This window comes from Vicugna pacos, chromosome 8, assembly GCF_048564905.1.
Source record: "Vicugna pacos chromosome 8, VicPac4, whole genome shotgun sequence".
In the NCBI taxonomy this organism is placed as follows: domain Eukaryota; kingdom Metazoa; phylum Chordata; class Mammalia; order Artiodactyla; family Camelidae; genus Vicugna; species Vicugna pacos.
In genome coordinates this window covers 670,829-693,895 of record NC_132994.1, presented here as the reverse complement: position 1 = coordinate 693,895, position 23,067 = coordinate 670,829, and the positions used below count along the sequence as shown (strand labels likewise).

The 23,067-nt window shown below is 38.7% G+C and overlaps 3 pseudogenes; all 3 read left to right on the top strand.

Annotated features, from left to right (window-relative positions):
• Positions 1 to 23,067, top strand: part of LOC116279086 (otoferlin-like) — a 445,501-nt pseudogene that overhangs the window by 173,308 nt on the left and 249,126 nt on the right.
• LOC102525987 (coiled-coil domain-containing protein 93 pseudogene) lies at positions 4,373 to 6,186 on the top strand (annotated as a pseudogene).
• Positions 6,258 to 23,067, top strand: part of LOC102526235 (genetic suppressor element 1 pseudogene) — a 37,340-nt pseudogene continuing 20,530 nt past the window's right edge.

Below are 23,067 nucleotides of genomic sequence, written 5' to 3'. Positions count from 1 at the left end.
CGCTGTCTGGGGAATGGTGGTCATTGTCCCCTTCATTTAAGGACCAGGATCCCAAGGACGGCAGTCTGGGGTGAAGGGGAAGCAAAACCTAGGGGTAGAGGGTCCTCGATCACAAGGGCCAGCACACTTGTAAATGGAGTGGACCAACTCATTCATTTTGAAAACAATTGGTTTTGATGTAATGCTTGTTAATAACCAATGCTGTATGGTTGCTTTAAGAAATAAACATTTTTTTCTTTCTTAAGACTTAAAACAAATTGTATATACTATGAAATTAATTGTTTTCTGGTTGATGAGTTATTAAAAGTCACCACATATTTAATCAGTATTAATTGACTGGGATTTCTGAAGGAAAAACATTTGGAATAAGGTTGGATTTGTGAGTGAGGCAGGCTGAAATAAGAGTCTGAGATAATTTAAGAGATGAGGGTTGGTGCCAAGGATCTGAGATAGCTGGGGGTTCTTGCTGAGGACAGTGAAGCCTTAAGCTGGCTACAGCTTTTAAAGTGGGGTGCTAAAGTGTGTAGCCAGTCCCGGCACCCCTTTAAGGTCTTCAGTCTAGGCAAGTCAGAGCAGACAATCACATGAGGACTCGCTCCACACTCTTCCCCACACTGCCCCCTGGCTGGAGCCTCCCCTCTCAGGGTGCTGTTAACAGTAGGCAGCGTCCTGAAGGTGGCAGCGACAGAGGTATGTGATATCGGTGTGTGCCCGAGGTTGGGTAGGGAGCTGTACAGCAGGGGGAGGTGAGAGGCAAGGTGATTCCTTCAGAAGGAAGCCAGGTCCTCTGTTAACTCTAGGATCCTCTTAGCATATTGCTTCCTCAAACCTCATCCCTCTCTCCATCTATCCCCTCATCATCAACAAATTTTTGAGCCCCTATTGTTCCAAGCATAGGGTACAGTAGTAGACACGGTAACGTCTTTGTTCTCGTAGACTTACTTTCCAGTAAGGTAACAGATGAAACAAACAGACAAATAAATTCGTGCTATCTCACTTGATAAAAAACTTTGGAGGAAAACTAAGTAAGGTAAGGAAAAAGAATGAAAGTGTTGGTGGCGCCCCTTTCTGTGTGGTGGTCAGGAAGGTTCTCTCTGGGCACGTGTCATCTGGACTCAAAGAAAATAAGGGGTGACCTCACTTGTGCATTTCTGGGGAACCTTATTTCCTGACCCACAAACGAGCATGATGCATGGTTTGGGAAATTCTGGTAGGGCTTTTTGACTGGGTAAGGTCTCGATTTTATTGTAAATAAAACAGGGAAGCATTGGAGAATTTTAAGCAGAAAAGTAATGTGATCTGGCTCATACTGCAAAAGAATCACTTCAGCTGTTGTATGGATAATGAACAGACTTTTGGGTGGGTATGTCTGGAGGGGTGTGGAAGCTGGGAGACCTGTCCATTCAGTCCTTGCTATAACATTTTTTACTTATCACCATTAGTTTTTACCAAATTTCCTTCATCAGAGATGCTAAAAATAGGTAAATAATAATGATCCTTGAAATAGAAGTTTCGTAGTTTGTGTCTTCCAATGAAATAATACATGTAAAACCTGACAGAAGTTGTGCTTAATAAACTTTAATTTTCTCTATCTTTCAGCCTTAATCTTAATTTTCACCTTGGTTGAGCAAGATTTGCCTGGAAGAGTCCAGTTTCTCTATAAATCTCATTCGGTTGCTCCATCTCAGAGGCCTCGGGCTGTGTTCCTGTGATCCTGGTTGTATCTTTGGGATCTCCACCTGCACAGCCAGTGTCCTCTGATGCCACCAACTTCTCCACAGTGGCCGGGGCTTCTTGTCCTTGGCACATGGCTTGAGTCACATGATAGCTTTGCTGTGGCTGCTGATTGCAGAGAAGCCCTTAATTGTGTTCATCTTTGCCCTTTACCACATGTACGAGGAATGAGAAATGAGTGAGAAACTGCTTACTTAAAGAGAAATTGCCTTTGCAAAGAACAGACAGAGAAGAGTTCATGTGAAGTCTCTTTGATCCCAGGATGTGCTTGATATTTCCTGTTTCTTTTTCATGATTGACTTTCCCTCTTTCTTCACTGTCCTTTTTGTCCTGGGGGGCTGACTTTTATGAAGTACACCAAAGGATCCCTCCCTCTCTGGGTTCAGGTCAGGTCTGGCTAACAGGAGGCACCCGTGGAGATATGATCATGGAAGAAGAATGGGTTTTGGGTGTTTATTCCTCCAACTTCCTTTTTTTGCTGGATTGTATCGTTTGGTTTTATCCCTCTGCTGTAGGTCACAACTCCTGGGGGCAGCCCTCTGTGACAACCACAGCTTCTCCCTCGGGGTTCTAGTAACCCTCCCTGGTCCTTCAGACCTAGGGGTGCTATTAGCTCCTCATTGTCCTGGTACTAGGGAGCTGCACCAGCCTTTGTAGGTTTCTCCTAACACTACCTACTCCTTTGCAGATAAATGTTTTATTAAACTCTTTTCAGCTATCCTGTCTGTTTCCTGCCAGTGCCATGACTAAAATACACAGAAGTTTCTCTAGGAGGAGCTGAGAGGGAAAGTTTAAAACTTTTGTATGGAAAATACTTAAAGCTAATCAAACACTAGTGACAATTTTATCTTAATAAATGTGGTAGAAATGGGGACTATTAAATTAACTTATCAGCTTAGCTCATAGCCATCAATACATACTTATGGCATATATATATAGCCCATTCAAAACAAAATTGGCAGAATTCTCTTGAGAAGAGAGTGCTTTATATTAAGCATTAAACAGCTACATGGGTCCTTCCGGGACCCACAAACACTAGGCAGAAAGACAACCTATACAGATCTTACTCAGCTTACGATGGGGTCATGTCCTGATAAATCCATTGTAAGGTGAAAATATTAATAAGTGAAAAATGCATTTAATACATCCATCATACAACTATCAAACATCATAGCTTAGCCCAGCCTAACTTAAACGTGCTCAGAACACTTACATTACCTGATAGTCAGGCAAGATCGTCTAACACAAAGCCTATTTGATAATAAAATATTGAATACCTCATGCAATTTATTGAATACTGTATGGAAGGTGAAAAACAGTGGTCAAACAGGTACAGGATAGTTATAAGTGTATCAACTGTACGCTCGTGGTGGTGTGGCTGATTGGAGATGGGGCTCCCAGCCACAGCCCAGCATCACGAGAGATGGTCACACTACATGTGGCTAGCCTGGAAAAAGATCAAAATTCAAAATTTGAAGTATGGTTTCTACTGAATGCATTTCACTTCTGCCCGATCATAAAGTTGTACAAATTTAATAGGAATTGTCATAAGCTGGGGACAATCTGTAAAATTGTTTTCAACTGTGAAAAGAAGAAGTTGGATATCATTGAGCAAGAGACTTCTAGACACAGCGAGTACTGGCCCAGTGCGAGTCAGGAACAGTTAGAGGTAGCGTGGCATAGAATTTAGAGCACAGCTTCTGAAGCTAGATTGTTTAGGTTCAAATTCTGCCTGTGTTACTTACTCAGGAGGCTTTGAGCAAGTTACTTATTATCTCTGTGCCTCAGCGACCCATTTTAACATAGGAAAAATAGGAGGACCTAACTCATAGTATTGTAATGCGGAATAAACAACTCCGTTCATGTAAAACACTTAAGATAGGGCTGAGTGATAAATTTTTAACAATTCTATTTGTATTATCCTGAAAGTAGTTGCAGGGACAGGAACAGATTATTACTTACAGAAATAACCTTATTTGTTGCTTTTCTCCCCAATTCTTCCTCCTTCTGGGATGATGCAGAGAGCCAACGGACAGGCCTTATGGAGGTATGTGCTGTGCTGCAGGAAAGGAGCCCCCCAAATATGGATCTGGAGTTTATATAGAAGCCAAATAGATTGTCCCCTCACGTTTCAAAGACAGGAGAGTTAGCTTTGCTTCCTACAAGAAACAAATTTTCTTGGGAAAGAGAAGGGGAAGAATCCTGAGATTTTGGAATGTGTCTCCTGGGAAAGATAAAACAAGTGTTTCTTGTTTTACAAATCCTGGAATGTATCTATGGCTTTGGGTCTCATCTATCCCTAGAAGTGTAAGCACATACATCTGGGAAGGTAAATCTTCAATAATCTTTTCGATTTCAAGGCTTATCTTTTAACCTAAGTCTAATTAAATTGTTCCATAAAGTCGTAACTGAGAAGAAGCATTAAAAATTTTGATCAGCGTGCGGCACTGCAGCTCCAGGGCCCGCGGGGGTCGGGGCCTCGCCCGGGGCTGCCCTCACGCGGGGGTAATCGCCCGGCCGCTGCGCTCCCAGCCCGCCGCGCCGCCCGGTACTCCACCCGGTAGCAGCTTTGGGGTGGAGACAGCTTCCTCCGGATGCTCCGCGTGGCTTGGCTGCCACGGCGTGGCACTCCTTGGGGTTCCCCAAGGGTCCCGAGGGCCAGGGTCTCCCGGAGGTAGAAACAAGAAAAGATGAACAAAATGTCAAGCTGACTGAAATTCAGGAGCTCTTGGTTGCAGGCGGGTGTTTGGGGGCAAGAATTAAAGGCTTGTCACCTTATGACCTCGTGCATCACCACCTGCAGCTTTGACGTGGATGTTGATTTGCTTTTTCAGGAAAACTCTACCATAGGTCAGAAAACAGCTCTATCAGAAAAAATCCTTTCCGTCCTGCCAGGAATGAAGTGTTTACATCAGCTGGAGCCGCATCAGATCCAGAGGATGGATTTTATCAACCTACTTCCTGTTGTTCAGTGGGTGGTGAAGCGGCCTATAGAAACAAAAGAGATGGGTGGCCACATCCGCGCCTACTCGGTATCTCAGTCCCAGAAGACCTGCAGTCTCCTCGAGGATGACGGCTTCACCAAGAGAAAAGAAAAGGCCATGGAGACAGTCGTTGACCACTTGGACGCTTACAAGCCCCGTTGGAAATACAGACGCCAGCAGGGAAGCTAGTTGCTGCTGCAGGAAGACTTGCGAATCTGTGCTACGCTTTTGGAATACGGCAGGAGATACGGATTTAGCTGCCAGAGTGGAACAGAAGGCTGAGGACAAGAAAATAGCGCTCCCGCAGGGCTCTCGGCTGCAGAAGCTTATGCCCATGAGGAGGACAAGCTTCAAGATGCTGAAGAGCAGTGTGTTCAGTCGGTGAAGACCAAGATGACTGCCGTGGCCAACGAGGAGAGCCGTCTGACCGCCAGCTCCATAGGCCAGATCGTGGGTGTCTGCTCCGCCGAGATAAGAAGATTGTGTCTGAGTACAGGGAGAAGCAGTCTGAGCTACCAGTTGAAGAAAGTCCAGAAAAACGAGGCATCTCCCAACTCCATCATCGGAAAGTCATTCATTTCCTTGCACAAGCGGATTCTGCAGAACACCAAACTACGAAAGAGCTGCAGGCAAGCCATAGCAGCCTGCAAGCCAGACAGGAGGGAGAGAAGGAAACGCGGACAGAGCTGGACAGCTACAGCGAGAAACAGGACAAAGAGCACGCAGTCCTCGAGAGGAAGGAATCGAAGCCCATCTGAGTATCCTGCAGAACTTGAGAGCCCTTGTAGCCACGAGTGAAAATCTGAAGTCAGGAACAGGAGTTTGAAGGGCGTTGTCGAGAGATGGCCCGGCTGCAGCAGGAAACTGAAGGCCAAGCGGGCGCCAGGCGGAGGTGAAGAGACCCTCTCCGGGGGAGAGCTGCGTGGTGCCTTAGCCCCTGAGACGACTCACGACAAAGACCTAGACAGAGAGCCTAATACGGAGAAAGGGATACTTTACAAGATCCGTATACTACAGGCTCGAAGAAATCAAGAAAGAGCAATTTTGCCTCGCAAGACTGATGAAGTGCCCAGCCGAGCCGAGCTGATTCAGCAGATTTACTGAACTCTACCGCCAGATTTCAGCAGTGCACAGACACCAGGCGGTTTTTCGCTTTATATAATACCCTGGATGACAAAAAGGTTTATCCGGAAAAAGTAATTAGCCTGCTGAATTAGATTCATGAGAACTTCTCACAAGACATGGCCTCCTCTGCTGCTCGGGACCAGCTTTTACGTCAGATGGAACAGATCGTGGAAGGAAAAGATGAAGCAAGAAGACAAAATGAGAGGAGACCAGTTGAACGACCAGTACTTGGAACTGTTAGAAAAACAGAGGCTGTACTTCAAGACCCTGAAAGAGTTCAAAGAGGTGGGCCGGCCCCAAGAACGAGGTGCTGCTGTCCAAGGGGAAAGCCAAGGACGCCTGAAGATCCTCAGACGGTGTCATTCGTCATCCGTGCTTTTTCCTAAAGCCACGCGTCAGCTACAAGATCGTGCAATGGTTCTGGAGGAACCAGTTCTTGCACTGGGAAGATGCAAGTGTGACGATCTCCACACCTCAGGTATTTTCTTTCTCCTCTTTGCTTCCGCTTATCTCTGTGTCCGTCGTTTTTGTTGGAATCAGATGGTATAGATGCCGTGGCTTGGATAGCTTGGATAGTTTTTTTATTCCAAATTTAATTTCACTACTAGTTTTTGGTATGTTCAGACTGTCTATTTCTTCCCAATTCAGGCTTGGCAGTTTGCACATTTCAAAAAATGTGCCCATTTCTTGTAGATTTTTTATTGTTGGCATATAACTTTTTGTAGTATTTTGATTTTTTTTGTATCTCTGTGGTATCAGTTGTTATTTCTCCTCCTTTAATTCTTACTTTGTTTATTTGGGCCCTTTCTCTTTTCTTTTGGTGAGCCTGGCCAAAGGTTTATCAAATTTGTTTATCTTTAAAAAACCCAGCTCTTGGTTTTATCGAGCTTTTCTGTTGTTTTTGATTTCTATTTTATTTATTTCCTTTTTGATCTTTATTTCCTTCCTCCTGTTGACTTTGGGTTTTGTTTGTTCTTTTTCTCATTCTTTTAGGTGTTAGGTTAGGTTGGCTTATTTGAGATTTTTCTTGTTTCATGAGGAAGGCCTGTATTGCTATAAACTTCTCTTTTAGAACTGATTTTGCCACATCCCATAGATTTTTGGAGTGGTGTGTTTCCATTTTTATTTGTTTTGAGGTATTTTCTGATTTCCTCTTTGATTTCTTCATTGACTCATTGGTTTTTTTCAGTTATATGTTGTTTGATTTCCACATGTTTGTACTTTTTCATTTTTCTTTCCGTAGCTAATTTCTAGTTTCATACCATTGTGGTCGGAAAAAATGCTTGATATAATTTCTAACTTCTTAAATTTATTAAACTTGTTTCATGGCCTAGCATGTGATCTATCTTGGAGAATGTTCTGTGTGCACTTGAAAAGAATGTGTATTCTATTTGGGGATGTAATTTTCCATAGTTATCTATTAAGCCCACTGGCCTGTTGTGTCTTTTAAGACCACTGCTGCCTTATTGATTTTCTGTCTGGATGATCTGTCCATTGATGTAAGTGGAGTGTTAAAGTCACCTACTATTTTGTATTCTCAGTTTCTCCTTTAGTATGCCTGTTAGTATTTCCTTTATATATTTAAGTGCTCCTATATTGGGTGCATATATTTAACAAGTATAGCAGTCTCTTCTTGTATTGAGCACTTTATAATTACATAATGCCCGTCTTTGTCTGTTGTTATAGCCTTTGCTTTAAATTCTATTTTCTCTGATATGAGTTTTACTACCCCCATTTTCTTTTCGTTTCCACTTGCATAAAATATCTTTTCCCATTCCCTTGCTTCTAATCTATGTGTGTCTTAAGCTCTGAAGTGAATGTCTTTTAGGAAGTATACAGAAGATTCTTATTTTTTGTCCAATCAGCCACAATGTGTCTTTTGATTGAAACATTTAGTCCCTTGACATTTCAAATAACTATTCATAGGTATGTACTCTTGTTTTCCAGTTGTTTTTATAGTTCTTCTCAATTCATTTCTTCTTCTTTTTGCCTCTTCCATTGTGGTTTGTTGATTTTCTTTAGTAGTATGCTTACATTCTTTTCTTTTTGTGTATCTATGGAAGGTTTTTGATTTATGGTTACCATATGTTTCATATATGTTGACGTATAACTATATCTACTTGTTTAAAACTTGTAGTCATTTAAGTTTAAAGACATTCTAAAAATCTACCTTTTTTTTTAATCCCTTCTGGGAGTAATATGGGAGACATTTTGTGTTTTTGATGTCATATTTTGCATCTCATGTTTATCCTTTACCTGTTTATTGCAATTATAGCTGCTTTTTGCAGTTCTTTGCTTTTACAGTTTTTGTCTTTAATCTTTGTATTGGCTTATTTAGTGGTTGATCCTCAATCCTTACTATATATTTGCCTTTCCTAGCAGGATTTTCCCTTTCCTATAGATTCTTCTTTCCTACTTAGAGAAGACCTTTTAACATTTCTTTTAGGATAGGTTTAATATTGATGCAATCCTTTAGTTTTTGCTTGTCTGACAAGCTCTTTGTCTCTCCTTCAATTTTGAAAGTTAACCTTGCTGTGTAGAGCATCCTAGGTTGCAGGTTTTCACCTCCTTTTCAGCACTTTGAATATATCATGCCACTCCCTTCTGGCCTACAAAGTTTCTGCAGAGAAACCAGCTAATAGCCTTATCAGGATTCCCTTGTATATGACTTTTTGGTTTTCTCTCATTGCCTTTAGAATTATCTTTAACTTTTTCCATTTTAATTGTGTTATATCTTGGTGTGGGTCTGTTTGGATTCATCATATTTGAGACCCTCTGTGCTTCCTGTATATTGATATCTATTTCCTTCTTCAGGTTTGGGAAGTTTTCAGCCACAATTTCTTCAAATACATTTTCAATCGCCTCTCTCTCTTCTTCAGGACCCCTATAACGTGACTGTTGGAATGCTTAATGTTATTTTGGAGATGTCTTAAATTGTTCTCATTTTATAAGAAATTGTTTTGCTTTTTGCTGTTCTGATTGGGTGATTTCTATTATTTTTATCTTCCAGATCACATACACATTCTTCTGTATCATTCTTCTGCTATGTGTCCCTTTGAGTGTATTTTTATGTCAGCTATTGAGTTCTTTATTTCTGATTGAATCGTTTTAATATTTTCAAGTTATTTTTCAAAATGTTCAGTGTTTAAATCAATTCTTTGTCCTGACTCAGTTAACATTTTTATTATCAATGCTTTGAATTCTTTATCTGATAAATTGTTTATTTCTATTTCTTTAGTTCTTTCATGGTTTTCTCCTCTTTCAATTGAGATCAGTTCCTCTGTCTTCTTATTTTATTTGACTTTTTCTGCCTTTATGAATTTAGGCGAAACATTTACCTACTGCAGCATTGAAGGGGTGTTTCTATGTGGGAGTATCCCTATACAGACTGTGTATTCCCAGCGTCTTTGGGTGAGAGCTGGATTTGATGTGGATGCAAGTCATGTCTTTCCTCAGGGTGTGTTGGCAGGCATCACTTTGGCAGGGGGTGGGGCTGGAGATGGAGGGGACTAGAGCTGGAGCCAGGTGTGAGGTGGGACTTCCCCTTTGCTCAGTAGCCATCACCACCCTATCAAGATCAGTGTCTGAACCTAAGTTGCTGGAGCAGCAGCCTGAAGATCAATCTGAGCTGGATCTGTTCCCTTTAAGTGTGTGTGTTTTCCCTCTCCTTGTGCCAGGACCCTGGCTTCAGAGGAGAGGAGTGCTAGAGCAAGAAAGGATCTTATGCCGACAGAAGTTTGATGCACTGCCTATGCAGGTGCCCAAGGCTCTGCTCAGACAGCCTTAGGTGCATGCCCCCTTTGTCTCTCACAGCCAGTTACTGCCCCCAGGTTCTGCTCCCTACTCCCTCTTGTAGATCTGCTCTCCAGGGAAGGTGGGGCCTGTAAGAAATCTTGGCTGCTTCCAGGGACCCACTTGAGTAAGTACCACAATGGCTGCTTGCTGCCCCACCTAGCCTCTGCCTTGGGTCCCCTCCACTTCCCACACTTGAGTCTTTTTTCCCAGTTGTGGCTGCCCCTGATCCAGTGCTGTGCTGTGGTGTGAACTGAGCGGGGCCAGAGCATTTGCTCAGCTTTGGTTGGGGTGCATGGTGAGGTGGTTGTGGGAAATCCTGCAGCTGCTAGAGCAGACCTGTCTCCAACCTGTCTTGGGAGCTAGCCAGGGTGTGCTCCTTATGAGCAGAGTCCAAAGCTTCCCACAGCCATTCTGTTTGTCCCAGTGATTCTCCAGCCAGCCAGGGGTCTTGTCTCCCCAGCTTAGGACCCTAGAATGGGGGCACCCAGTCTGTGGCTTGAAACACTCACTCCCTAGTCTGCTTGTGCAAACTCCCTTTTCCTTTGAGTCTTTTCTTAGGGGCACAGGTTCCAATCTGATCACTTTTCTTCTTTTTCTACCTTATTACACGTGTATCTTTTTGCAGCTTTGGATGTACAGGAGTTCTTTTTGCCAGTTTCCAGTTAGTTTTCAATGAGAATTGCTCCACATGTATTTTTGTCATGGCAGGAGGTGAGCTCCATGTCCTCTTACTCCACCATCTTGTTCCCCTTGAGACACTTTAAATTGTCAAGTTAGATCATGTTACTGAATCCAAGCTCGTTCTGCTCACCACACGACAGGCCAGTAAATTGGGAGATGAGGTGTTGGGGCAAGGAATAGCAACTTTATTTAGAAAGCAGGCAGACCGAGAGGATGACAGACTAATGTCTTGGAGAACCATCCTCCTTAAGTCAGAATTCAGGCTCTTTTTATACTAAAAAAGTGGAGGGGGTGTGGTTGGTTGTTGCAAACTTCTTGGTGTAGAAATTCTTTGTTCTTAGAATCCTTTGTTCTTGCAGCTGTCCACTTGGGTCAGGTCATGGTGTCCCATGTAAAACCTCTAACAAAACAAATGTTATTTTCTATTCTGCAACCTGTTACCTTTATGTAAGTGCAAAATATTAATATCCTCAAAGGTCAGAGCCTTGAGAATAGGCTCTCCTGTCTATTTCAGGCTAAAGGCAACATTCTTTTACAAAAGGTGCAGAGCCAGCAAGACTAAGCCTAGAAAACAGGGCACAGAGTTAAAGCCAAAGAAACAGACCTAATGTGGAGTCAGATTTTTTTCTTTTCTATTACAATCATAAGTAGCCTATTGTTTACCCTATAATCTGCCTCTGTTTATATTTTTCATTTTCCACACCTGGGGTGAGGAAAAATATAAATTTTCAGGAGAAAATGACCATGGTATTTATTTTCTTGGAAAAGAAGTAACTGTGGAAAAAAGGAAAGATCTTTAATTCCCACTTGTCAACCTTTAGGTAACTGTTTTTTAGCTTTGAGCTACTCATCTGAATGCAAAAGGACAGAGTCCAAATGTATGAAAGATGGAAAAACAGGGAATGTTCGTTTCATGAGCTACTTTATGCTACAGTTATTCAGAAAGTCAAGGTAATGTTTATTAATTAAGGAGAATTTGAAATCAATACCTTTAGGCAGCCTTTGATTACCTGGGAGCACATGCCTAGAAGACAAGCATTTGTGTGTGTGTGTGTGCGAGCGCCCGTGTGTGTTTGAAGGAGGTATTGAAGGAAGTTGTGGGTTGAATAGTTCTAATATCAATTTTACAGTATTTCTTTGTGGCCATAATTGCTTTTATCACATTTAGCACCCCCCTGTTGGATCAGCTTAAATTTAATTTGTATCAGAATTGCAGAATTCAGAAGGAGGTATCAAATCCCTATGGATCATAAAAATTGAATGCTAGGGAGTTAATATATTTTATGACATTCAACTTATAATAAATCCTCTTTGTAGTTTGAGAAAAATTATATCATAGTCAATGACTTGAAGTCACTGCCACCTTTTTCCCAAGTATTTCCTTGTCATGTCAACCGTCTGGAAGCTGCAGTCTTTTCCTTCTCATTAAAAAATTAAAATATTTCTTCAGTGAAAATTTTAATTTTGAGTAATTGTAGATTCACATGCAATTGTAAGAAATAACAGAGCGAGGTCTTGCACACCCTTTACCCAGTTTCCCACAATTGTAACATCTTGCAAAAACTGTAGTACACATCACAACCAAGACACTGACATACAGCCAGGATACAACCCTTCCTGTATTTCTATCACCACCAGGGTCTCTCATGTTGTCTTTTATATCCACATCCACTTCCCTCCTACCACTACCTTCTCTTAAACCTCTGATAACTACTAACCTGCTGTCCATCTCTATAATTCCATCATTTCAAGAATGTTATACAAATGCAATCTGTATGTAACCTTTTGGATTAGCTCCCCCCACCCCCGAGTATCATTACCTGGAGATTTATGCAAGTTGTGGCACATATCAAAGGTCCACACATTTTTGTTATAGAGAAGTATTACATGCTACAAACGTACCATGGTTTATTTAACCATTTACCCAGTGACAGGTGTCTGGGTTGTTTCCAGTTTTCAGCAGTTATGAATAAAGCTTCTATACTATAAACAGTCATGTATAGGTTTTTTGTGTGAACATAGGTTTTTATTTCTTTAGGATAAATGCCCAGGAGTGCAGTTGCTGAGTTGTGTAGTAATTGCATGTTTAGCTTTTTGAGAAACTGCCAATCTGTTTTTCCAGAATGGCGGTACCATTTTATGTGCCCATCAGCTAACAGTGAGTGATCCAGTTTCTCCACATCCTGCTAACATTCAGTGTCACTGTTTTTTATTGTTGCCATTCTGATGTGTGTGTAGTAATACCTCCTTGTGGTTTTAATTTGCAATTCACTGATTGCTAATCATGTTGAACATCTTTTCATAGTTTATAGCCATCGGTAAAAGGTCTCTTCATATCTTTTGCCGGTTTTCTAATTGGATTGTATATTTTTTTTTTTACTGGTGGGTTTTGAGTGTTGTTTATTTTTCAGATCTTAGTCCTTCGTAGATATGTGGTCTGTCTACAATGTGGGTTTATAGTTTTCTTTTTTTGTACTGTGTGTGTCTGGTTTTGGTATCAGGGTAATACTAACTCTATAAAATAAATTGGAATGTGTTCTTCATTCTTCTACTTTCTGGAAGAGAGTGCATAGAATTAGGATTAATTCTTCTTTAAACACTTGGTAGAATTCTCCAGCGAAGCCATCTGGCTTGGAGATTTCTTTTTTGAGAGTTTTAAAATTATGAATTAAATTTTCTTTATTATAAGGATATTCGAATAACCTATTTCGTATTGAACGAGTTATGGTAGTTTGTGTGTTTTTCTTAAGGAATTGGTCCATTTTATCTAAGTTTTCAGATTTATGTGCATAGAGCTGCTTATAATTCTATCTGTGGTGCTAGTGATGCCTACAGGGTCTAGAGTGATACCCCTGGTATTAGTAACTTGTGTCTTCTTTCTTTTTTATCTTGCTAGAAGTTAGTCAATATTAATCAGCTTATCAAAGAACCACCTTTTAAAATTGAATTTCTTTATTTTTCTCTTTTCAATTTTATTAATATCTACTTTTATTTCTTTTATTTACTTCCTTTTTCTTTCTTTCAGTTTATTTTGTTCTTTTTCTAGATTATTAAGGTGGGAATTAGATGATTGATTTTCCTCTTTTCTAATATATGCATTTTATGCTGGACCCTTTAACTATGTACCACAAATTTTTGATATATTGTATATTTATTTTCATTCTGTTCAAAGTATTTTTTAAAATTTCCTTTGACACTTTCTCTTTGACCCAGTTTGAGATCCTCCTGGTTCCTGATGATGAATGATTTTTGATGGAAACTTGAACATCAGATCTTACTTAAACCTGTTTTAGCTGGCTTTCTCTGATGCCACTCCAGCAGGGAATGGATGACACCCCCTTGCTATTGCCAGGTGGGTGTGAAGTTCTGATACCTGTGATTCCCAGTGATACTAGCTGAGAGGGGTACTAGCTGAGCTGAAGGGGGCTGAGCTCGGGTGAAAGCCGCGGTCAAGCCTTTAGTCACGTACTGGCAGTGTGACAGGGGCTGCACCAGAAAGTGCTGGCTCCCCACTGAAGGCCAGGGGGACACAGACACAGGGAGCCTGGGTACCTACCATCTTGCTGCTGAGAGAGCCCTGAACAAAAGGCTCCTGCCATTTTATGAACCCAGGGGAAGAGGGGATAGAAGGATAAAGACTAGGAGTTTAAAATACTGAGTACTGAGTCAGAGTGGGCAAAAGTATCCCCAGGTTTCCCCAGTAAGAAGACTTTCAAATGGAGGCACTGGGCTAAGAATGCAGATACACACAGGAGCAAGACTGGGTGGGACTGAGTCTCTTCAGAGTCTGCAGTGCATTGGCTGGGCCCCCAGTCCGGTGTGGGGAGGGCAGCTTTCCCTGCCGAGGGCTGCCAGGTAAGCATTCGTAACTGCCTATGATTGGGTCTAAAAATCACACACAGGATTTTCTTCAGGAGCCAGAATTCTCAGTGTCTTATTACTGCTCTCCATGTAATTTCAGCTAACACCATGAGGTGGTGTGTGGGGTGAGGGGTGTGGGGAGGGTGACCTCATTAGCTTTCGATGGTGTTCAAAGTCCTGACTCCTTACTCGGCCTCCTCTGGCGTCACCCAGAGGGGAAGGGGAAGGACACTTCTTTACTGCTGGACTGGGGTGGAAGTTCAGCCGCCCCACGTGTTCTCGACTGACTCTGTGAGTGTGGAAATTTAGCTTCCTTTGCTGGCATGGGTGGGAGGAAGGCCCAGCTTTTTCTGTGGTGTTTGGCTAGAGTAGAAGAGCTGTTTTTGGTAAGCTTTCTGTCTTGCTACATTGCCCTTTTCCAGGCTCCCTGGCTCAAAGGAACAGGCCCTCTTGGGGCTTTTTAGTCTGTGTTCACTGGTCTTTCCCAGTTGTTTTTTCTTTCGCTTCTGTATCTGGAGTATATGAGGCAAAAAGGAAACCCAGGGGTCTTATCACTGTGTTGGTCCTTGGGTCCTGAGTTTCCTAGTCAGTCTTCCTTCTTCTCTCCTCCCTCCAGAGCTTTCTTATGCTTGTTTTATGTATAATGTTCAGGGTTTCTAACTGTAAATAGTGGAAGGAATAGGGACAAATAATTTACTCCATCATTCCAGAAGTGAAAGTTTCTTTCCTTGCATTTTTAAAATTTACATTTAAACAATCAAATTAATAAAATGTTAAAACTTAAATGGAAAGACTTATGGGAACGACAACTATCTTTTGTTCCACTGCTGCATGTCTTTAGTATTGACCCTCAGAGATAAAAACTTCATTTTTTATTGAAGTACAGTCAGTTACAGTGTGTCAGTTTCTGGTGTATAGCCCAATGTCCCAGTCATGCATATACATATATACTTGTTTTCATATTCTTTTTCATTATAATTTACTACAAGATATTGAATATAGTTCCCTGTTCTACATGGGCGAAATTTGTTTTTATCTATTTTGTATATAGTAGTTAGTATTTGCAAATCTCAGTAACCATAAGTTTGTTTACTATGTCTGTGAGTCTGTTTCTGTTTTGTAGATAAGTTCATTAGTGTCGTCTTCTTTCTTTTTTTTTAAGATTCCACAAATGAGTGATATCATGTGGTATTTTTCTTTCTCTTTCTGGCTTACTTCACTTAAAATGACAATTTCCAGGTCCATCCATGTTGCTGCAAATGACATTTTTATTCTTTTTTATGGCTGAATAGTATTCCATTGTATAAATATACCACAGCTTCTTTATCCAGTCATCTGTCAATGGACATTTAAGTTGTTTTCATGTCTTGGCTATTGTATATAGTGCTGCTGTGAACATTGGGGTGCATGTATCATTTTGAAGAGATAAAACTTTAATCATCTGTTTCTAATTCTTTTAAGGTTCACCTCTGTATAATTAAATAATACATTTATTCTATTATTTTAAATTTATCATTTCTAAACATCATCCTGCTATATTGTAAAGTAATTTAATTTGCTTACACTGTCTTCTATTTTGCTTTTCTCTTAATTGTTGTCATATGTCATTAATCCTGGTTCTTCTTCAGGTCACCTATGAAACTTCAAATTATGCTCATAGTCTCTGTGACTATATTTACCATGGACAATATTTTTTGTCTTCCCACATTGTAATAAGAAATGTTAGCCTTCCCTTTCTTTCTGCCACCATTTCCCATCCCCCCATCTAACAGCCTCTGACAGCTACACATTTACTTTACCATCTTCCCTGATTCATTTTTACATACAGTTACATAATACATAATACAGTTTACATACTAAAGCATTGTAAGTTATGAAATATGACATTAATGTAGAAATTTATGACATTTTATTTTAATTTGCAATAACTCATATTATTTACATAAAGGAGGCTAATCATTTAATAACTCTTATGTAATATATCCTGTAGACGGGAAGTGACATTTTAGTTTTGATTAGGATGATCTGTGATTCCTGCTGACCAGGCTGCCTATGGATACAGAACTGATTAGTTAATTGATTAGTTAATTAGATTATGTAATCAGAGCTAGAAATACAGCACAGTAATCTCAATTTCTAGTCCAGTGATACACTTAATTAAAACAGGGCTCAGGCTTCATAAAGCAATGTCATTAGCCACAACTTATTTTAGTTAGGGAAGAAAGAAGTGAAAATTAGATGTTAAGAGAAACAGTTGTTTATGTAATTTATGTATTTATGCCAATTAATCTTTCTTTTGATCTAATTTTATATCTATCAATTTCTTCAAAGAAAGGTTTTATAGATTTGGGAAAAATATATGACTATTCCTGATTATCAGTGCTTTTTTGACATAGAAGTCATATTTAGAGATCATTTGGTAAGGGCCCAAGGATGATTTGTAGGATTGGTGCCAAAGAATTAAAGATTGTTATAAATCATATTGATCTTCATGCTAATGAGTAAACTTTGTGATATATGGTGTTACTTTATATTTTATTAATCTGGATTTTCAATAATATTTTAATTCAGAAACTGTCTTTAATTTTTATAATTTTTATAATGATTTATAGGAATTACATTGCCCTCTAAAATTTTCTGTTTTCATTCCATTATTTTAAACCAGAAAATTATTTTCTAATCAATATCTCTTCCTCCCAATTTGTCCTCATTTCAAGTCACTAAAAACAATCCTGAAAAATCACTATTTTTAGTGTTTTTCTTCACCTTATCTATTACATTATAAAAAAAGGCTCATTTTATTCTTTTTAAAATTTTGTTTGCTTAATTTACCCATACTTCTACATAAAACACTTTGTTATAGAGTTTTTAATTGTCAAATATTCATCAAGTACTTGCACATTTAATAGTGCTTGATAAGCATTTTAGCACTGTATTGGACACTTCATAAAGCTTTCATTTTAAAAAATCAAGTTAATTGTTACTAGACCCATTAGGCATGAGCAGTGCAATAGAACTGTAAGTCAAAGACACTGTCCTTAAGAGCAGACCTTGAAATTCAGTAATGGAGGAGATACGGCATTTGGGAAGGAGACAACACATAAGCCAAGGCTGTGTCCTGACGTGTCTGTTAACTCAAATGCCCTTGCCTACTTTCCCCTCACCTGCTAGCCCCTTAATTGATATCTAACTCCAAACTGAAAACTGAAAACTGAAAACAGTTGGAACAGTGCCTGTGTAAATGTCAGCTCACACTGTAATTCCTGGTGCTTGGGAACATTCCAAATCATGACCCGTAGACTTTGACCAAGAAAACTTATTATTCATTGGAGAGTTTGAAAGATTTTTAGTAAATTTCAGGAAGTGGTTCCTGGAGTCACCTGGAGTCCTAAAGCCATTCAGAAATGGACTACAGTTGTGTGTCTTGAGAAACACTCAGGATAACTCTAGGCACAATTGAAGTTTCATACTATTCAGTAATGGCCCAGTCTGTGTTTTTAAATATCCCTAGGACATAAACTGGACTGAGATTTCTGACCCAGATTAATCACAAACCTCAGTGCATGGGACTTAGAAAGGAACAGATTTTACCCCCAAGAAAGTGGTGTGTTTGGAACATGAGACAACAGTCATCCATTTACTAGATTCTCTTGGATTCTTCTGTGTCAGCTAATCCCAACAATATTTACTCAACACTCACTAGGTTCCCAATACTATACTAGCTGTTTGGTTAAAATATGCATCATAAGGTTCTTGTCCTAGAGTGACAGTTTCAAAGGAGTGGGTTTTAAAGTGTGTGCATTGCCCTTCAGAGCTCTAAGGGGCATCCCAGAGCCATCATAGGAGTTGCTACAATTTTTAAATTGCACCTGGTGCATAAAAATGCTCACTAAATGCAGTCTTGTGAGCTTAGTGTTCAACTAAGAAAGGACTTCCTTTTTATTTGTTTTATATACTTGATGTATGTGTGTGTGTGTGTGTGTGTGTGTGTGTGTGTGTGTGTGTGTGTATATCTATCTTCCAAGTAAGATTTTATTTGAGAAAAGGGTCTGCTGCTAAATGAAGTTCGAAAAATTAATGGTCTCAAGTATCTCTTGTTTCAGTCATACTAAATATTCATATATTCATTCCATCAAGACTTAACTCAATTTTATAATATTGTAAAATCCTACTTTTGATTAAATGCCTATAAGAAAAGCATTTTGACAAATATGTATTCTTCACTTAGTTTTGAAATGGCCCAATTATAGAAAATAGGAAACAAGAGTTATAGCCACCAACATTATGAGACTTTGTGTTAAATCTGTACCAGCCTTTATGAATTTTATAAAGGCTGACATTTATTACATTCCTGGTACTAATATAAATTGTTTTAGATATTTTATGTCATTTCATCTTCATACATACGTTATGATGTAGGTATTATTATCATCTTATTTTACAGATGAGGTAATACTGATGACAGGAAATATTTAACATGTCCCAAATGGTATAGTAAGAAAGTGGCAGAAAAGATACAAAAACACAGGCATCTGACACCAGAGCAATTAAGTAATACTACCCAAATTTTAAAAATTGGGAAATTGAGGTGCAAAATGGTATATTAGTTATAATGTAAAAATCTAATGTGTTACGTTATATAACTATCAAATGTCAGTCTGGAATTTAAAAGAAGATCATATAACGTCAAAGTTCAGTGGTTAAGAACTACCATAACGGTTGGATACAGCTCAAACTTATCAAAAGATACATTCTTTGTGTCTGAGAGTTATGTAAAATGAATACTTGATCAAGAAATTTAGACACATGTGAAACAGCCTGAGAAGACTGATCTGATAATACCTTATGACCATTAATGTATCTAAAGAAAGATAATATCAGTCTTAAGAGACATTTAATGACTTTTGTCACATATTAAGTAATTTTTTTCATGATATTATAAAACATACTTTTAAGAACTCCAGTTCCTGATTAATGACTGTTAATATATAGATATAAAATAGATTCTTTGTAAGTCGATCATATAGTCTGAAATCTTGCTAAACTCACATATGTGTTCGAGAATATTCTTAGGTAGTATGTAATCTATTTTCTTGGGTGAGATTTGGTAAGTTGTATTTTTCAAGGAATTGTCTATTTTACCTAAGTTAACAAATTTATGGGCATACATTTATTTGTAGTTGTATTAATTATCTATTGCTATGTAATAAATTACCACAAACTTAGTCACTTAAAACACACATATGTTATCTTACAGTTTCTGAAGATTCAGAGTCTGAGTGCCTTTCTGGGTCCTATGCTTAGGGTCTTACAAGGCTGCAGTCAAGGTATAGACCAGGACTGGGTTCTCATCAGAGGCTTGGCCAGAGAAAGATTCACTTCCAAGCTTTACGGGGTTGTTGGCAGAGTTCATTTTCTTGAGGTTGTAGAATTCATGGCTGCCTGTTTCTTGAAGCCAGCAATGGAGGAAGAGAGATTCTAGAAAGAAAAAGTACCGTGGTATTATGTAATCACATCCATGTTACAGCCCATTGCCTTCCCCACATTCCACTGGTTACAAGCAAGTCAGAGGTCCTGCTCACACTCAAGGGGAGGAGATTATACAAAGTCTTTGGCACCAAGATATGACAATTATGGGGCCATCTTAAATTCTGTTCACCACCATAACATTCCCCAATTAACTTTTTTACTATCTATTAAATCTATGGTGATGTCACCTCTCTCATTCTCAGACATTGCTAATTTGTGCCTTTTTTCTTTTTTCCAATCAGTCTTGCTAGAGTTTATCAATTTTATTGAACTTCCCAATGAACCAGCTTTTGGCGTCATTGATTTTCCATACTGTTTAATCAATTTATGCTTTGATCTTTATTATTTTCTTTTTTTATGTTTACTTTGGATTTCATTTGATCTTTCATTTTTCTAGTTTCTTAAGGTGAAAGCTGAGGTCATTGTTTTGAGATCTTTATTCTTATTTTTTAGGTATTAGGTACCATACATTTTCCCCTAAATCCTTCTATGTCATCTCATAGATTTTGATACACACTGTGTATCTTCTTGATTTTTCCTGCCTCAAAAGCACCACAAACCTTAACATTACATGCACCTGACCGCAGACAACCATCCCAAGTACTTCGCGGTTGCTAGCCCATAGTGGCAAACTTTTATTTAAGGTAATAGCCTAGGGTAATTTTTTAGAGGCTTCCTTGACCTTAATATCCATGTTTATTACCTGTATTAGGATTTTCCAAAGAAATAGAACCAATAGGTTGCATCTATCTATCTATTTAGCTATCTAATTTCTGAATATCTGTATATCTGCATGTGTGTATATACACACAGAGCCAGTAAGATATATGTATGCATTATTTTTGAGGCTACTTTCTTACTGACAACTCAATCTCTACATACATATATTATTGTACAAATTATAAGTAGGCTGACAACTATAGTAACAATACAATATCATAAGCATTTACATAAAGCTTCTGCTCCAGGTTTTGATGCATTTTGTGCCAGGTACTTTAGTAAATATGACAAAAATAAAGAAATTCGGGTACTTCAATTCCTAAGAATCAGCGTTCAAAAAAAAAAAATCACATATGTTATCTCATAGAACACCTGATATGCCAAACCCAGGAAAAAACATAACTAAATGACAACAAACTAATCCTAACAGAACCAATAAGATGTTTATGTGTAAAAAGCCTAATAGCTAGAACACACAAACAACGACGCTTGTGCATAGTCAGCACATTGTTACAGAACAATTTATTGAATCTACCTATGGCCAGATTGCTATAAACATCCAACTTTATTTACATATTCTCTGTGCATTTTAATAATGACTAACTTATTAAGTTAGGCAAATGTTGGAGAGGGGACGATGCTTCCTTGTGTGTCCACCACACTCAGGGTCATCCTCTGGGAAAAGCTGACATGTCCATAGCCTTATTTTTTTTGAAAAACAGCTGTTAAGTGTTTTATACTTATTGGACCATCATGCTTTGTATCATATGACTCCTGATTTTGAGTCAGTTAACTTAGTTGAAGGATTTAATCCTTGAACCAAGATGGAGAGCTAAAGCCCTGGCCATTAGCCCATGAAGACACCTGTTAGTAACCTTGGCTCAGTAAGGGTGGGCAATACTGGGCGATGGCTAGCTTGCAAAGTAGATCTCTTTTTTGCAATTTTTGGAAGAAAATTTTAAAAAGAGAGCAGAAACAAAGAGATCCATGAGGCTTCAGAAGTCACAAGGCAGTAGAAACCTTATGATGGATACCCTGATGTGGAGAGAGAACAAGTGAAGAGACTAGTGTTGGGAGACATAGAAGTGGTAGAAGTTGGAAAGTCAAAAGCTTTTCTTCTAAGGCCAGGAACAAGTCAAGGATGACCATTTTTGCTACTTTTATTCACATGGTAATAGAAGACTAGTCGCAGCAATTAGAGAAGAAAAAGAAATGAAGGGCATCCAAATTGGAAAGGAAGATGTAAAACTGTCACTATTTGCAGATGATATGACATTATATATGGAATACCATAGACTCCATAAAAAACTATTAAAATTAATAAACAAATTCAGTAAAGTCTGCAGGATACAAAGTTAATATACAGAAATCTGTTGCATTTCTATACATTAATAATGAACTATCAGAAAAAGAAATAAAGAAAGCAGTTCCACTGACAATTGCATAAAAAAGAATAAAATACCTCAGAATAAGTTTAACCAAGGAGGTGAAAAACCTATACTGTGAAAACTGTAAGACATCAATAAAAGAAATTGAAGATGATACAAATAAATGAAAAAATATATCATACTCATGGATTGTAAGAATTAATATTGTTAAAATGTCCATACTACCCAAAACAATCTACAGAGTTAATGCAATCCCAATCAGAGTACCCATGACATTTTCCACAGAACTCAAACAAATAATCCTAAAATTTGTATGAAACCACAAATAACCCCAAATAGCCAATGCAGTCTTGAGAAAGAAGACCAAAACTGGAGGTATAATATGCTCCTTGACTTCAAACTATACTGCAAATCTATGATCATCAAAACAGTATGGTAATGGCACAAGAAGAGACACATATATCAATGGAACAGAATAGAGAGCACAGAAATAAACCTATATTTACATAAGAATTCATCTATGACAAAAGAGGCAAGAATGTACAGTTAGGAAAACACAACTTTTTCAATAATGGTTTTGGAAAAAGTGGGTAACTACATGCAAAAGAATCAAACTGGACTACTTTATCACACCATAAACAAAAATTTACTCAAAATGGATTAAAGAGTTAAATGTAAGACTTTAAACTGTGAAACTCCTAGAAGAAAACATCAGCCTTAGCAACATTTTTTTTTGATCTGTCTTCAGAGCAAAGGCAACAAAAGCAAAAATAAACAAATAGGACTACATCAAACTTCTTAGTTTGCACAGTGAAGGAAACTATTAAAATGAAAAGGCCACCTACTACTGAATGAGAGAAGATATTTGCGAACAATATATACAATGAGGGGTTAATATCTAAAGCATACAAAGAACTCATATAACTCATGTCAAGAAATGTCAAGAAAACAAACAACCTGATTAAAAAATTGGCAGAGGACCTGAATATTTTTTCTGAATAAGATATATGTATAACCAACAGGCACAGTAAAAGTGCTCAACATCACTAAGCATCAGGGAAATGCAAATCAAAACCACAATGAGATATCACTTCACACCTGTCAGAATGGCTATTATCTATTTAAAGAAAATGAATAACAAGTGTTGGTGAGGATATGGAGAAAAGAGAACCCTTGTGTACTTTTGGTGGGAATGTAAATTGGTAGAGCCACTATGGAAAATAATATGGAGTTTCCTGAAAAAAAAAAAA